Genomic DNA, 15,197 nt, shown 5'->3' on the forward strand with positions numbered 1-15,197 from the left:
GCTGGGCATGGTGGCACAAGCCTGTAATCCCAGCAGCTCAGGAAGCTGAGACAGAAGGATCCCAAGTTCAAAGCCAGCCTCAGCAACAGTGAGGCACTAAGCAACTCAGTAAACCCTGTCTCTAAAATACAAAATAGGGCGGGGGATGTGGCTCAGTGGCTGAGTGCCCTGGAGTTCAATCCCTGGTACCCCCTTCCCCCTCCCAAAAAAAAAAGACTCCAGAAAGAGGAAAGATAACAACACAAATCAAAATAAAATGACAAATTAAAAACAAAACTTGACTGATAAGAGCTGACACATGCATCCATACTTGCATATGTAAATATCATGTGCTAAGCAATGTGGTAATCCCTCTGCATTCATCACCAGGTTTTACCTGTGCAACAATCCTGTCAATATCATTGTACTGGGCAATGATTAGCAGGTGGCTTTCTAGGAGGAAAAAGTCGTGGTTCATAGTGGTTGCCAATTTCTGCAGTGTAAATACATAAGAATTTTACTCTGCTAGTGCCATCCCTAAACACAGAGTTGGAAGAGAGATTCACGATAGCCTCTTGTGAGCTGGTAAGATGTGACACACCACTGCCTGCTAGCAAGGTAGTTCCCTCCCTCCCTCCCTCCCTCCTTCCCTCTCTCCCTCCCTCCCTCCCTCCCTCCCTCCCTCCCTTCCTTCCTTCCTTCCTTCCTTCCTTTTCCAGTGCTACAGATGGAAATCCAGGGACTCAAGCATACTAGTGAACATTTACCACTGAGCCACATCCCCAGCCTGGAAGGTACTATGTTTGTGCCTATTTTCTTACACAGGACAAAATAGACATGATGAAGTAAAATAACTCCTTCAATTTTGCCCAGAAGAATCTTTATTAGAACCCAGGCTGTATGTTTGCCAAAGTTGAGGCCAAGGATTTAAGAAAAGTAATATAGTTGAGCATATATAATGGTACCATGCTGGTCTTAAATTCTACCAGTTAAACTCACTGCTTAACAAAATTAAAGATTAAAAGATTTCAGATCCAGCCAGGTGTGGTGGTGCACACCTAGAATCCCAACTGCTCTGGAGGCTGAGGCAGGAAGATCACATGTTTGAGGCCAGCCTGGGAAACTTAGTGAGACCATGTCTTGAAAGAAAATTTCAAAAAAGGGCTAGAGTGTGACTCAGTTGTACAGCCTTGCACAAAGCCCTGGGTTCAATCCCAAATACTAAAAGAAAAAAAAATGAAACAAAACATTCAGATGATCTTGTCGGATGCCCTCATTTTAAAAAGAGCCATTTAGAAGGTTGGAAGTGTAGCTCTCTGGTAGAACAGAGTGCTTGCCTACCAGACACACAGCCCAGGGTTCAATTCCCAACACCAAGAAAGAAAGAAAAAACAAGGGAAGTGAGATACAGCTAATGAAAGGTATAATTTTCAAAATCAAACTTGGACTTAGAGATTACCAGAGGATTTTGGTTAAGAACTGAGGGTGTAGTTTGCTGGTAAATACTTGTCTAGCATGTGCAAGGGGTCCTGAATTCATCTCTAGCGGAAAAAAAAAAAAAAAATTGGTTCCCCCCAAAAGTTTTATTTCTCCTTTTTCTTTTCCTTTTTAAACAAAAATCACAAATATTTTTAGTGATGCTATGTATCTTTCCAGCCCAGAAGGGACAGATGGAAATGTTCATGGGATGAGGAGACTGTGCATTACTTTTGGAGATCTGACTGCATTTCTTTCCCATTAGCCTAACCCTGCCACAGAGCAAAGGTGGAAGGACCTGTGCCCCATGGTATTCCTTAAATCTTTGGACTCAGATGTATGCTAGGTGCGTTCCACAAACAAAAATAGAGGTTCTCTGACTCGACTAAAGCAAGAACCCAGTTGAGTTCTGAACCTGTCTCTCTCCACCTGTTCCTCATGCATGCCATTCTCCCAAGCCCAGGTGATATCTGAGTGAGGCTCAGACAGACTGGGTCAGACAAGATGTCCAGGCCTGGATGGAAGCTTGGAGCTTTCTACTCTAGAAAGCCGGGCTGTGGAAACACAACAATATAGCAGGGAACTGTGAACCAGAACTGGCACTAGTAAAGGTGAGTAAGTCCCCACAGGCCACACTGTAGGAAGGATAATTTGAAAATTATCTAGTGACCGTGGAAAAGTCAATTCATATATATAAAAGTTTAATAATGTAATTGTGTAGGATCTTAGTCCGTTTTGTGTTGCTAAAATAGAATGCCACAGACTGGTAATTTTTAAGGAAAATATATTTATTCTTACTGTCCTAGAGGCCAGGAGGTCTAATACCAAGGTACTGGCATCTTGCTTGCTGTGTCATCCCATGATGGAAGGCAGAAGGGTAAGAAAACACATGAGTGAGACAGAGGAAAGAGAGGGTAACCTGACTTGTAGAAGAAATCCACTCCCCTCATAATGACACCAATCCATTGATTGCCTCTTAAAAGTCCCACCTCTGGACACTGTTGCATTGGGGATTAAGTTTCCACCCTATGAACTTTGGGAACAAATCATACCAGATAATGTGTGCATTTTAGATAAAGGAGATCCAAGGACCTTGCTCCAGAGCTGACACAAGTCCCTGGCCCTCTAGGAAGATCCGTGAAAGTGACTATAAAGAAGAGGAACAAGGTGATTGACTTCCATGCCCAGATGTGCAGATGTCACTTGGAGTTCCCCGTGCAGCCCCAGGCATTTTGTATTCTCAACATGCTGGAGCAAGCAGATGTGTCCTTTTCTTCATTGTTATTTCCTTCCTGCCTTCCATTTTAACCAGAAAACAGTCCCTGCAAACTCCAGGCTTCTTTATCTCTCTCTCAGCAGCAAGGTTTCCCTATGACTTCACCTGCCTAAAGGTGGAAGGTTTCATGTTTTTATTGGCCTTTGTATTGGAATAGGGAAAGAGAAGGAGACGTAACTTATTTCTTACCTCGTTGTCTAATGCTGAGTTGTGCTTTTTTAGTAATCCAATTTTTATATATCAAACACTCATGTATTATCCAGCCAGGGCATAATCTAATAATGGTTCTTAAATTGTAATTAATGGGTCAGCATTTTCTTAGAACAATAACAAAAAAAAATCTAAGTGCATCTATTATAGTCATGGGAAGTATTATTTAATGAAACTTGCTTAGTTATGTAACATTTATGCTAGGGTCATGATGTAAAATATACTTATTGTGGGTTCTACTGAGTCTGAAAGCCCTTGATATAAGGGGCCTCATTTTTGTCGGGGATGGCCTAGTATAGGGAATCCCTGAGTGAGCCTCTGGGACCAACAGCAGGAGCATTGCCTGGGAAATGCAAACATCAGACCCAATCCAGACATCCTGAACCAGAACCTGAGGGGTGCAGGTGTGGGGGACATGTGGGAAATCCAGGTGACTCTGGTGCACATTCATGCTTGAGCCCCACAGGTAAAGTATAATGGAAGACTGATTAAAAACATTGATGAAGCATTAGAACGAAAGAGTAATGACAAAAACAATTGGCAACATTTTTGATAAGAATCCCAGATAAACAATTAGAAAAGCAGATTCAAAACTCTTATCAACAAATTAAGCAATTAGACTTCCACAAAGATCCACTTGGTAAGCTTTCCCCTCTCCTAAAGGGACACAGGCGTCCACACATGTGCACACACAAACGGCATCTTATTAAGTCCTCCCCAAACCCCGCAGGACATCAGTCATAGCCATTCTCATCGGAAGAGGCAGGGAAGGGCACAGAGATGAGGTACTTGGTTCACAGTCACACCACTAGGAAACGGTCGAGCCCAAATGGAAGCACAGATGTGCTGAAGAAAATTCAAGGCATGATAAATGAATGTGACAAAATTCTCTCAAAGCAAATAAAATATGCCCCATCAATTTTTTATTGGTGTCATATCTAGAGCTAGGCACCCTGTCATAATGGCAATACTACATGAGGTAGACTAAAAATCACCCTTGGTTGAACTGACATTTAAATACAACTAGGTACCATGTATTTTATCTGGAAACTTCAGGTAGACCTGAAAACCCACCACAACCAACAACAACAACAAAAAAAAATGGCTTCCCCAGTGGCCGTGCACACAGGGCTCTGTGGCTGTACTTTCCTCTGTCTGGAAGGACCAAAGGAAGCTTCACAGAAGACTGTGTGGGCTGAGCTGGAGGGATGATGAACTTGCTGGTGATGCACATGATGGATGAGCATAGTCTGACAGGCAGAGAGGGGGAAGACCGTTCCAGATGCAGGGAAGAGTAGAGAGTTTGGAAATGATGCCTGGGGTGCATGAGCAATGCGGGGAGGGGGAAATGAATGTGAGAGCCTGGGCATGAAGGGGTTTGGCAGGAAGAGGAATGACTCAAAACTTCATCCTCCCGCCATGGACAGGAAACAATTCAAAGGGCAGAGCTGACACATCTTCCTTCCTTTGACATTTCTTCTTTCTGATAATCAAAACTTGGACTAAACAGTGTTTCACAAAATGTGGCCTGTGAACTAATGGTACCGTGAGAGACCATTTCAGGGTGATAGGAATTTCTTTTGCGGGGAGAGGGGCAATACTGAGGAGACCTTGACCACTGAGCCACATCCCCAGCCCTATTGTGTATTTTATTTAGAGACAGGGTCTCACTGAGTTGCTTAGTGCCTCGCCTTTGCTGAGGCTGGCTTTGAACTCAAGATCCTCCTGCCTCAGCCTCCAGAGCTGCTGAGATTACAGGCCAGCACCACTGAGCCCAGTCAGGAATTTCTTTAAGAACAATTGAAAATCTTAATTTGACTCTTATATGTATACTTTAGAAAATTAAAATGTTATTTTTAGAACAGTTGTAGGTTTACAGGAAAACTGAGCAGAAACTATAGAGTTCCCTGTACCCACCTCTACATTTTTTTTTTATTCTCTTTAACATCTCTCTAATAGTTGCTCCTCCTGCTGGAGAGATTGGCAGGGTAGGGCAAGAGAAAGAGGGTGGTTTGCCTTTGAGTCTTGGCTAAGCCATATACCAAGTAAGAATTCAAAATAAAAATCCATTTTTTTTCATTGTAATCCTTTGGGGAGATTATTTCTACTTCTGAGAACATTATAGATTATAGAATACACTAAATCTGAGCCCATTATCTTTTCCCCTTCCACTTCCACCTGCATTTATAAGTATTCATCTTCTATTTAAGATGTGATAATTTTAAAAAATTGTGTTGTAAGAAGAATCTCTATTCCAAAAGTGAATAGATGAAGTGTGCCTCCCAGGCTTGTTATTTCTAAATTGGGAAACCCTATGTCTATTCTTTCTCTCTTTATTCTCTTCCTCCTTCCTTCCTTCCTTCCCTCCTTTCTTCTTTTATATTCCCCAACAGTCTCTGGTTTAAAGTATAATAAAGTGGTTGGACATCCCAAAGACAGCCAAAGAAACTGAAGTTTTTAAATGCTCAGTGTTTTAGTGCTTTTCATAAACCTGACAATGTTTAACCAAAGTAGGACCAAGGCTGTGGTTTTCCATCTTTGTGTGTGCGATGCCTAGGATATTAGCAGGTACTTTGTGGAGACTTGTAAATATTGGTTAGATGAATGACTGAATGAATGACTCCAGGATTCCAAATGCAATCAGGAATCCATTTCTGTTACTACCTAGAAATGCAGGTAGAGATGGAAGAAGAAAAGATAATGTGCTCAGATTCTATAATCTATAATCTATAAACTGGTCCTACAGGAAGGAGCAAAACTGTCTATAGTTCTCATTATCTTGCCTGTAACACATAATAACAACTCACACACTGCATGGCTTCTGTGCACTTTACAAGGCTCTAATCTGCCCCCACACGGATCACATTAGGAGGGTGAGAACTAATAGTCGGCCCAAATGCAGACACAATAAACATCAGCAGCAGCCAGGAATGAATCTCCTCCATGTTGGGACTGACTCTGTCTCTATTTATCAAGCTGGCAATTAATCACTGTCTTTGGTTTTGAAGCTTTCCTGTGGGGGCAGCATGCAGGAATGAAAGAATCACAAGCTCTGCAATCAGAAAGACCTCAGGGTGCAGCTGTGACTCAGTCACTGCAGAGCCAGAGGCCTCCCAGGGCTCAGTTTTCTCATTTGTAAGCCAGGTTACGATGGCTACCTCCAAAAACATCATCGAGAGCATTAAATGAGATAATGTGCAGTGTTTTGTGTGGTACCCGCCCCTAACAGGTATTCAAGAGTGGTAATGAGGAGGGTGATGAGGAAGATTGTCTTTTCATTTCAACCTTTCCTACCAGATTATAATCTTACTGAACACATTGACACTTCTTTCTCTCTTTATTCTCTTCCTCCTTCCTTCCTTCCTTCCTTCCCTCCTTTCTTCTTTTATATTCCCCAACAGTCTCTGGTTTAAAGTATAATAAAGTGGTTGGTAAATAAAGTAGGGTAAAGTGTGGCAAAAAATTAAACTGTGTAGATGACTAGTAAACTCTGTACTGTCTTTCATAAATCATTGATAAATTAAGTGTGGACAAATAAGAAAATAAAGAAAAAGAAGTAATCACTTCTTAAAATAGCAAAGAATTGTTTGTTTGGGCATAAAATCTGATCTTCCTACATTTCCCATCAAGATTTCCTATTGAGCCAGGTGCAGTGTTGCACACCTGTAATCCCAGCTGCTCCGGAGGCTGAGGCAGGAGGATCGCAAGTTCAAAGCCAGCCTCAGCAACTTAACGAGGCACTAAGCAACTCAGTGAGACTCTGTCTCTAAATAAAATACAAAATAGACCTGGAGATGTGGCTTAGTGGCTGAGTGCTCCTGAGTTCAATCCCTAGTACCCGCCCCCCCCAAAAAAAACGATGTCCTATTGAATATGTGCTCTGATCACAGACACTCACCGTTGTGATCACACCTGAACAAAGATGGTAGCTGTCCTTCTCAACAGTTGCCCAGGTACAAATTCAAACTGATTGTGTTAGTCAGCTTTTCATTGCTGTGACCAAAATAGCTGACAAGAACTTAGAGGGGGAAAAATGTATTTCAGGCTCCTGGTTTCAGAAATCTCAATCCATGGCTCAATCCATCTGGCTCCATTGCTCTGGCCCTGAGGTAAGGCAGAACATCATGGCGGAAAGATGTGGTGAGGGAAAACTGCTCAAATCATGGTATCCAGGAAGCAAAGAAAGACAAGAAGGGTCAGGCATAGACACCGGTTTGAAGGCTACATTCCCGGTGAGCTGCTTCTTCCAGCCATATCCCACCTGCCTATAGTTACTACCCAGTTGTCCATTCAAATTATTTATCCATCAAGTGGATTAATCCACTGGGAAGTTGCAGCCCTAATCATTGTCTAAAAGTTCCACCTCTGAGCGAAATTGCATTGAAGATCATCACGTTTTCAAACATGAGTTGCGGGCAGGGCATTCTAAATCCAAGACACGGCAGTTGTTGATAATCTACTTTTAGCAAGTGAACTCTCACCAGGTAGAAGCCATTCTCCAAGCTTAGCCCTTATTCATTCCTGCTTAATTTAACTGCAGTTATCATTAAACTTATTTTTTCTTATTAAAATACCTTAACTTGAACCTAGCAAAGTCCTCATTGGCACCTTCCTTTGTAACCATGTCACTCTTACCCCAAAGCCTCTTTTTGAAATCAGTAGCATTGGACAATTTACTGTGATACAATTTTTTTTTATTTAATTAAGCCACAGTCTCTCCAGTGCTCACCGGGTCTATGAAAGTCTACTTTAGTCAGATTATGATTTTCTCAGCATAGCACTTATTCTAGGTCAGTATAGATGTGTGTTCAAACTGATCCTGTCAAGAAGGATCCAAAGATTGACGTTTAGCTCTTATTAACCAGAAAGGCAACTGACATCTCCCTTTCTAAAAGGCTTGGAGCTGAAAGGGGCCTGGCAACATTCAGTAATGCTTGGTTGTGTCATTACTGTTTCTCTTGTTATCAGTGCAAAGAGGAAAATTGATACATTATAATTATTGCACCCTTCTCTGTGTCCTTGACCTGGCCTGGAAATGCCATCCACCCAGCCACTCTTTGTTTTATAAAAAGAAAATGAAGATACAGGAAGAAAGAGGAAGAATTACCTAAGAATGAGGGTCCAGACTGGTTGGTAGGCAAAGTGAGCTGGCAGAAGTAGATCTTGCAGACTTTTCTCTGCTGTTTCCTTATCTGACCTTCTTGTGCATGCTGTTTGTATGAAAAGGTTATCTATATTACTTGATTTAAAATATTCCAAATACCTTCAATCACCAGTGGTCTTCAAAGGGCAAATATGCCCAGGTGCATCATATTAAATCCCCCCCGCAGATTTAAAAATTTTAAAAGGTAAATTCCTTGAGGAGATCGGGGGTGGGAGAGAAAGAAAGAAGAAACATCCTGGAAAAAGATTCAACGTCAGAAATCCGAGCCAGAGGAGAGTTGTGGTATAGAGGAAAGGCCGCTAAGAGGAGAGAGAAGATTCTAGAAAGGCAAAGCAGGGACCGGAGGAGATGGGAAACCACTCTATGGTTTCACCTCTGGGCTGCCCCCTGGATAGAATCTGAAATTCTGGGTTATTCCAAGGGCCAAATCTGCCACATATCAGCATAGCTCTGCCTCTGGCAGATGTGACTTCTCACAGTCTCTGACAGCCCTGTCATCAAGAGAGCTGGAGGTGTCAGCCCTAGGACACTTGGTGGCCAAGGCTACTCTAAGGATATTACTGAGGACATATTTCTCATGGTTTTAGCATGAGGAACGACTACATTTCTCAGAGTAGCTGTTTCTTTACTTTGTGGACTCTCTGAACCACGAAGCTGAACAAGGTTGTGGTGGTAGATGCTGTGACGGCTCTCCACACCCTCTGAACCAAGTCCGGAGCCAACAACTGGTTGCTGTGACTACTGCCTCCTGGTGGTTCCCAGCTGCCCCCTTCTCCCAGGAAGTTGACCCTCTGCTGACCAGAATGCTTGGCCCTGGGGACCACAACCTTTCCAAAGGCAGTCCATGGTCAGTGCCTGAATTGGAGGGATATAGAAGACCTATTGCCTAAATGGAGAAGCCACGATGGAGCTCAGGATTCAGAGCCAACTTCTATGAGTTTACCTGAGGTTAGTCTTGAGCAAGACCTTGCTTGGCTCTTTTTCTTCCCATCTCCTGTTTCAGAGCCTCTCTCACAGGCTTTTTCAGAAGGCCCCACATTTTATGAACTTACATGGCTTAGACATGGTTTGAGTGTGTTCCCCAGAGGTTCATGTGTTGGGAGCCTGGTCCTCCGTGTGGCAATGTGAAGAGGGGGTGGGTCTAGAGAGAGGTCGCAGGACCAGCCCCGTCCCAGATAAGAAGCTCTGGCTTCTTTTCTCTCCTTGTGGTCTCTCCTCTCACATGCACGTTCGCACTGTGATGACACCCACAATGAGACCTTCACCAGAGCAGAGCAGAGCAGAAATCAGCAGCATGCCCTGGAACCTCCAGAACTGTGACCTAAATAAACCTTTTGTAAGTAAAGAATTCAGCCTCAGGTATTTTGTTATGGTAACAGAAAATAAACTAACACAAAACCCCAATATCTGTGTTAGGCTCCGCTTCTAGGAACTTGACTTGTTCACATTCTACATCATTAAATCTGAGATCATACCAACTATAAATGTACTATTTTATGTATCATCAAGCTACATAATATAATTAATTATGTATAATCAATTAAAATGTGACAGGCCTTCTGTAGTAAAACACATCCTAATTTTAGGAAAGTCAAATATGCCTCTTTGAAATAATTAAATATGGAATGCTAAATATAGATGATCTTGTTGCACTGTGTACCTTCCACCTGTTACACATAGGCAAATAGGCTTTGTTTAAACTATCTTTTTACACATAGTAATTTAGAAATCTGAGAATGATATTCACATTTAGTTTTAAACATCTCTTATTTATGGGTAAGTTTCATCATATATTCAGTCAGAGAAGGTAGTAGTAGGGGAAATAATAATGCCTTATAAATTAAATAGCTGCCTATCAAGGTCTTTCAGGAAAATTATTCCTTTCCATAGAGTGTCAGTCAGCCTTGGAGTAGTTTCAGATTTATTGAAATGGAATGAGATCCAGGGAGCAATAATGGTGACAGGGAGCAATAATGGTGACCATCAAATTTGGGGGGAGTACCATTGCTTTCAGGATGAAGTTTATAATCTTAACAAGACTCCAGAGCCATGTGTGATCTTACCCCCAGCTAGCTCTTTAGCATCATCTTATAACCCTCTAACCTACACACACACACACACACACACACACACACACACACACACCAGACTGGCTTTTTTCCATTTTGAAAACACTCCAAGTCCTTTCCCACCACTAGGCCTTCTTAACATGCCACTTACTCTTTCTGGGGTGTTCTTCCCTGCCCACTCATTGCCCATTTCACTTTAACTCAAAAGACTCTTCTTTCAGGAAGACTTCCTTGACTTTCCAGATTGTAAAAGGACCCTTATAACAGGCTTCGTGCCTTTTATTGCCCAGTTGCAAATTGACATCTATTCCCGCAATTATTTGATTATTCCCTGATTAATCTATGCACTTCATGGGGATAGTTCCAAATTCTGTCTCACTCACCGCTGTACTTTTGTATATGCCAATGTCTGGTATACAGTAGGCACTCAATGAATACTGATTGACTAGGTAAATCAGGCTGTGATAACCAGCCACATCCATACTGAGAGGCAGTATGAGACAATGGTTGACGGAGTTTCAAGACTGAAACCACAAGTTCAGGATTAAATAGTGGCCCTGCCATTTCTAGCTGTGGGATTTGAGGTAAGTTAATTCACATTATCGTGCATCAGCTTCCTGGAGATAATCTGCAATCTCATTGAATCTAAGATGCTCTTTATGGTAATACACATCATCTGTCCTAAAAGAAAAACAAACCTATCAAACTAGAATACAATGCTTGCTTGGAATTTTTCTGCCGCAGTCTGGCTGGGCACAAATCACGAGCCACTGAAGCAGGAACAAACTTTATTTCTGAACTCCACCAGCACACTCCACACACGCTCCCGGGAACTCCCCCGGAAGCCATGCGGCTCCCCCAGGAACCAACAACCGGAAAATCCCTCCTCAGGCACTTCCCCAACCAATGGGAACTCTCCGGGAATCCCAGGGAGAGCTCAAGCAGAACTCAACGGGAACTCCGCCAGAACTCAAAAGTCATCATCTTAATGGCTCGCTAGCGTCACCTCTCAACCACTACTTCTGGCAAAAATGCCATGTGTCATCCCGACTCAGCTGTGGCCCTCAACATTTTTCCAAACAAAACTACCCTCTTTCCATCAATAGGGTTAGTGAACTACCATTCTCCATGATGCTACCTCTCCCGACTCCCTGCCCCGTCTAGGAGACTGTCTTCCATGACATGGAAGATGATTTTACCAGTAGGTGTCAACAGAAGGATTCAGACAAGAATCAGGATAATATCGTAATCAACAAATAAGCCAAACACATGCAGTATCAGCAATGTTCATAATTTAATTGAAATGTAAAGATAGGAACAGGGGCTAGGAATATGACTAAGTGGTAGAGTGATTACCTAGCATGTGTGAGGCCCTGATTTCAATCCCCAGCACCACAAACATGAACATACACACACACACACTTGCATATGTATGCACACACCCCGTGAACAGCTATGATAAGATGCAACATTGGCAGGCAACAACCCCATTAACACCAAGCCCCATTGACAGCAATAATAAGAGGCCATGGTTTGTAAGACACATCTCAATCTCAGAGAATCAAAGATATAAAAATAGGCACATCAACAAATTTGTAGAATTTAGTAGATCTTCGTTTGTTGTGAGAGTTAAGTATGTGGGCACATATGAAGCACACAACTTGTTCATATGAAATCTTGGACACATAATAATAAATCTTCATGATCACCCAGCAGATATGACCATCTCTACAAAGCAGTCTTTGGCCACAGTGCCCTCTCCTTGGACGCCTCTGGAAAGACCAAGCCAACTGATGTCTCCCCAAAGACAGCTCAATCCTCCCTCCCTCCCTTCCTTCCTTTTTTTTCTTTTATGGTACTAGAGATTGAACCCAAGGGTACTCTGCTACTGAGCTAACCCCCACACCTTTGTATTTTTTATTTGGAGACAGAGTCTCACTAAGTTGCCCAGCTGCCCTTGAACTTGATATCCTCCTGTCTCAGACTCCCCCGATGCTGGGCATGTGCACCAAGCCCAGCCTCATTCGTTTATTCTACATAGTGATGATAATAGTCAGGAGCCTGGAGAATTCAGGCTTTTCCAATGGAGCAGTGGTGGGATTACAACTCCCCTCTAGAATAGCAACCTCTTGAAGACAGTATTCTGTGTGCTTATCCACTATCACATCCCCAGTACTCAGCACTTAGTAGGTACTCAATACATGAATTTGAATGAGTGAGTTCATAATTCCATAGACATTTATTAGCATTAATGATGGTAGGGTGAGAGAATTCACACTGTGGAGGACATGACTCACAGCTAAGTCAACTATAAATAAGGCTCTGGTCCCCTATTATCCCCCTTTTCCATGGCAGTCTTGAAAATATCCCAGTTTTACGGGCCCATTTTAATGGAAATGAACTTAAGAAGTTAAAATTATATAATTAATTATACTGGGTGTCAATTACAATTACTTTTTGATCCAGGACTGCTCATGGGTCACCTGGCAACCGTGAAAGAAAAACAGTAGCAGGTGTTTGGGCTTGGTTCACACTTGCTAACTAATTAGATGGACATTTTTCCCCTTGGAAATCCTAAGTAGTTTTTATTTAGCTCCAAAAAAAAAAAAAAAAAAATGGCAGTTGGAACCTAGAGACTTTCAGAAACCTTTGTTAAACTTTGTTGCTTCTGGACTAGAAAACATTCTATCATTGAGATGCTTTTGTATATTTCTAATCTTATTTGTTAGGAGTTGATTTTATAGTTTGTCTCAGTCTTCTGAAGATCAAGTTCTACCAAGTAGACAAGACAGAAGTGGAGAGACTCAAGTTAGACTGTCACAGTTTGAATCATGGCTCTGTTGTTTACCAGCTGTGTGATCTTGAGTGCATTACTTAACTTTTCTGTGGTTCAGTTTTGAAATCTGTAAAATGAGCATATTAATGATATTCACACCACTATATTGCAATGTGGATTAAGCAAATGAGCAATGCCTCTATACACAATAAGTGCTCCATAAGTTTTAAACAAAATGCACCTTAGTTCTCAATAAGTTTTTTCTAATAATTGATTATTTGATAGCTTAGACACATGATAGAAGTTACTATAAGCAGGTGTACGTGAGGCTTGTATTTGCATATGCTTAAAGAACACCTCCTACATCTTTAGATTTGGTTTTGCTCAAGGATTGTTGGTGGAGAATATTGGCTAAGATTTTTGGTACCATGCAACAGAAACTTCTGCTGGCCTACTGTATAAGTCCATTTCCACCGCTATAACAAAACACCTGATTAGCTGGGTACATAACAAAGCACCTGATTAGCTGGGTACTTCATAGAGAAGGATTTATTTAACTCATAATTTTGGGGGGTCCAAGCACAAGACACTGACATATGTTTAACTCTAGTGAGGGTCCCACTGTATGACTATGTCATGGCAGATGAAATCATGGTGGGGGGTTGTGCGAGAGGGGAACAATCACACAAGATATCACACAAGAGAGAGCTAACATAGAAAGTGGGGAGGAGTCAGTCTTTCTCTTCTACATCCATTCCTCTTGTGGAGCTAATGGGGGTCCACCACCAAGAACCACTTAGTCCCTTCCAAGTGTGATTCCCCTAACATCCCAACCACCTTGTACTAGGCTCCATCTCTTCAAGGTTCCATCGCTTCCTGACCTCACCACACTGAGAGCCAAACTTCAAAACCTGAAACTTCAGAAGACACACTCTAAACCCCTACCTCAGCTAAGCACTCAGCTAAGCTACCTTCAGCAGAGCCAATGGGGGATCTTAGAATCAAACCTCAGAAAGGACAGGAACCAGGTATTTCTGGGAATCTGACTCTAAGGATTTTCCTTCTTGCATCACTCCCTAGAGATCTGAATTCCTGGGAGAGTTTGAGAGGCCTGAAGCCACATGCCCACCTTTGGTGCTCAGTGGTGGGGAACACGTGTGTCTGGATGGCTGGTCCTGACAAGATGGTGGAGAATGGTGGAGGCCAGGGTAATACAAAGGAAAGGCAGATGCTAGTACCAAAAACGTAGGAATGGCTGTGAGGCCGGCCAAAGCACAGCTGTCTGCCACATGAAGATGGAGGAGGGGGAGGGCAGGGTTCTCAAAATCCTGTTTATATTTGCACTGTAGGCCTTTCCAGAAATTTAAATATGTCTCTCTCCTCAGAGGGTACTTTCTCCCTGAGAGGCTGCCTCATCCTCTGGGCATTCAGGCAAAAAGAGCAAGAATCTGGCAATAATTATAAACTGCTTCTTTTCCCTGACTTAATAAAGCAGATCTCCTGTTGTTTGTGTTGCATTAATTTAAATACTAATCTTTGTCTCGCAATTTCATAATAATAATTTCCAATTCAATCAAAACAACATTAGGCTACACTTTCAGCGTTTAATAAATGGTAAGTTTTGAAGCTGCCTCATACATTCACAAATCCTTTTTTCTGTGGAGCTGTCTTTGGCTATAAGCACCGGAGCACCCAACTTGAAGCTGTGTGAGCCAAATCAAAACATGTCAGTGCACAGAGCTGATGTCCAGATGTAGGACAGGCTTCAGGGAACTCAATGGTTCTGGCTCCATTCTCAGTAAATACTCAGATGCTTTCTGCCCTTATTTTCTCTCTTTGTTCTTCATCTCAAACTGGAAACAAGACGACAAGGATTTTCTGGATTCACCAGGACATAAAGCAATATGTGATAGGAAAACGAGATCTTTTCTTTATGCAGGTTATCAGTAATAAGGTAACTTTCCCTCGACCCTTTTAACAGACTCATAGCTCATTGGCCCAGTTTAGATCATGTTTACAATTCTGAAATAACCTTGGCCAGAGTGATGCCACCTGCTAGCTGGCTTAGGTTTGGATTCTTAAACCAGCCACCGGAAAAGAGAATTCTATTAACCATGCCTGGCCCCCAACTCACAAGATACTGAATAATAACAAAGAGGAGGAATGCGGCATTGGTATCCCTCTGCCCTCATATCTAAACCTCCCTGCTGTTCCCCCCTCCATCTTTGAAAAATTTAAGACACAGGG

Source organism: Callospermophilus lateralis, chromosome 2, assembly GCF_048772815.1.
Source record: "Callospermophilus lateralis isolate mCalLat2 chromosome 2, mCalLat2.hap1, whole genome shotgun sequence".
Classification (NCBI taxonomy): Eukaryota; Metazoa; Chordata; class Mammalia; order Rodentia; family Sciuridae; genus Callospermophilus; species Callospermophilus lateralis.